The 3,212-nt window shown below is 29.5% G+C and overlaps 1 long non-coding RNA gene across 1 annotated transcript; it reads right to left on the reverse strand.

The window, feature by feature from the left end:
* Window positions 1-202: 202 nt before the first annotated feature.
* On the reverse strand, window positions 203-502 carry LOC149181107 (uncharacterized). The gene is made up of 2 exons (XR_016257517.1): window positions 381-502; window positions 203-288 (listed from the first exon to the last, which is right to left on the reverse strand). It is a non-coding gene; the product is annotated as an uncharacterized LOC149181107 (long non-coding RNA).
* Window positions 503-3,212: the final 2,710 nt, after the last annotated feature.

Below are 3,212 nucleotides of genomic sequence, written 5' to 3' on the forward strand. Positions count from 1 at the left end.
TGTATGTCAAACAAGCCGCTCAGAAACCTTGCTAGTAAGAGTAATGCTGCCATTACAAAAAATAGGGTAAATACAATCACTAAAATGGACATTTTACCTGTGAAAAAACTAGAATCTGGCATGGAGCGGAAGCCTGTCAATGGACAGAAACCTCAAACATTAACCCTGGAAAGGAAAGAACACCATTGGGGAAAAGCATCGCTCAAGTCAGAGCCTTACTTGTTTGAGGCAGAGGAGGAGCATTTTGCGAGGGAATTAAAGGAAACCCTTGACATGAAGACTGGCCACCTAAAAATCGCAAGCATGAGAACTTATTAGTGATTTGACTGTGTCGACAATAATCATTAATCAAACAAAAAGAGGTTCGCGAGTGAAATTACATTGGAACCATTATAAAACCCTTTCACTAGTGAGGTGCAATCGCATAGCAGTGCTTCCAAGTTTGGGCAGGGAGGAAATGACTAGAAACTGAGAGGGTCGGGTAGGGTGGTTACCTCAACCATCACAGATCCCTATCGACCATAATATTGTCACCACTATCGATCAACGGTGCAGAGGAAACACTGGAGAAGCTTCTAGGTAGAACTTGATGCGCAAGGAAAAAGACAATTGTACACCATAAGCCTCTATTTTTATGTGCCTAAGGGGATGAACCAACCCTCGGTGTAAACCTTTGGTAATGCTGCTATGTAAAATTATCAAACCAATAATTCAAATGTTGTTTTGAAACTATTATTTAAACCATTCTTGTTAATCCTATGTTCAATGGCAGTGTTTTATATAGTGTCCATTTAACTAATGTTAATTCCATGTTACTCATAAATTCATTAGTTATGCTTTGAAGGTAAATATTTTTTTTTTAATTTACTATTTTGGGGTACGAATGCATATTCTTAATATTAATTTACCTTTTTTTGTAATACAAACATGGTAATCTAAGAAAAACAAGCATCTAATTATAGTAATTTGGGTGATTTTTTAGATATGTGGTTCACAACCCTTACACAGGAAAGTTATAGGGTTTGTCTCGTTAACGAGTGTATAGTAAAAATTTGGACATATATTTCACATATGATATTAACCATTCTTATATAGGAGAGAATTTGTTTCATTTTTGAGTGTGAGAAGGAACTTCTTACACGAAAGTAAATTTACTCATTTTAAAAAACTAAAATTACATTGGAATATTTAAAAGGTATATTTTAAATGTATTATTAAGTGTAACTGATGTAAAAGTTAAATTAAAATAATTTATTAATTAAAATATTTTATTAATTAAAATATTTAAAATTATATTTTGAATTTGGATGGAAACGAATTCCAAAAAACTATAAGTCCATGTCAATTTTGCTTTTAAAAATTAGTATTTAATGATATTAATATTTTTAATTTTAAAGATTATTGTTTAGTTATTATTTCTTTTCTTATTTTTGGTTGTAAGCAGGTGATGTTTTTGGATAAATTTTGTTTTCTAATATTTTATATTGTGATGCTGAATAATAGAATATAACACGTATTATTTTTTTTATTGAATATGGCATTAATAATATAATATTGATTCTGATAATTATTGGGTATAATTATAGTTAGTAAGTCTAGTTGCATCACAACTCTAAGATAGTTTTAAGTTCATGTGAAGAACCTATGTATTGTGTGAGTCTTCTTATGCATGAGAGTATGAGCTTAGACGTCTCTAGATATGAAGTAATGGTAAGTATGTAATTTTTTATTTTTTATTTTTAATTTAAAAAATAAACATTTAAAGTTGGTTAAGGGATTAAGACACATTTTCGAAACATAATAATTGTCGAAGATATATATTACAATAAAATAAACAAAAATAATATCAAAGAGACTAATGTTTCTTGTTCCCTTACTATTTTATTGAGTTGATATTGTATAATTTTATTGCAAAAAATTTAAATATTTGAATGGATGTTTTGTAAGTGTTTTTAACTTCGTTTTTATAATTTGTGAAATATAAATTTATCACATTGTACAGTGTTTGTGGAATATATGAATAGTTTAGAGCTTAATTGTTATAAGAATTTAAAATTTTATCAATTTTCAATTTCAAGTTTTGCAAATTTTTAAATTTGAATTTTTTACTAGAATGTGTTTTTTTGAATTATGAAGTTTTAAGTTGCACTATTTAATTTATTTACTCTAATATTGAAGTCTATAGCAACCAAATAATGATGAAAATGGATTGTTTTACCGATTGATTTTGACATTAAAATAATGAATGAATGTTGTGGCTATTGTGATTGATACATTTTTTTGTTTTTCTTTGCAATAGACAAGGGAAGTTTTCTTTTGTTCCCAGCAAAAGTTGTTGCTTTTGGTATGGATCCTACTATTTGGAAATTTATCCCCTCTGAGATTATTGAGCTTGTGTTTCATTGGCTTCTTTTATTGGTGTTGATTAAAATTAAGTTGGTTTGTAGACAATGGTGTATTGTTTTGGAAAACCTGTTTTTCCTTGTGAGTTGCAATTGATGCAGTGAGAAAGAGTTAGGATTTATTTCTTTCCCTGCTCGTTTTTCCGATGATTGCTTCATAGCATCATACCTTAACAATAGAGGTCACTTGTCTACTATGGTTTTTCCTTTTCTTCTTTCTGCATTCAAAATAGAATGTACAATGGGATCATGATTTTTTTTCAGCATGCCTGGAAGTTATTTGCATACAAAAAGTTATTTCATTATCAACCCTTTTACGAAGACATATAGAAATGTTGGATTTCTTAGCTTAGGGAGTGAGGATTCTTCTATTTGTTGTAAAAATGTAGTCCATGAAAACATGAATGGTTGTTCTTGAAAGATGTTTCTAAAAACATGGATTCACATTTTCTCATTTGCAGTAGTCTTGATAATGCTTAAAACATGTTGGAGCTTCCATATAGTGGTGTAACACCACCAAAGGAGGATGTCTTCTTTAAAGAAAATTTTTATTGGGTATATCTAGATAGATATTATGAAGATTACCCTACTTATGGTTACACTATCTACTGGTTGGATTTAAATAAAAACAATTGGGGTTATTCATTTGTTCATATTGTTGATATACAGTGTATGTCATTAGGGTTATACAAAAACAACTTGTTTGTGTTGTTAATAATGGTTCGACCTCCGTTTGTCACTTGAAGAGATATAGAATTTTGAATTTGGTTGATTCTCAAAAGAGCGAAGTTTGGAATATTTTGAAAAAGA

This window comes from Pinus tabuliformis, chromosome 3_2, assembly GCF_031772625.1.
Source record: "Pinus tabuliformis cultivar Carrire ecotype Pingquan chromosome 3_2, CPIR1, whole genome shotgun sequence".
Classification (NCBI taxonomy): Eukaryota; Viridiplantae; Streptophyta; class Pinopsida; order Pinales; family Pinaceae; genus Pinus; species Pinus tabuliformis.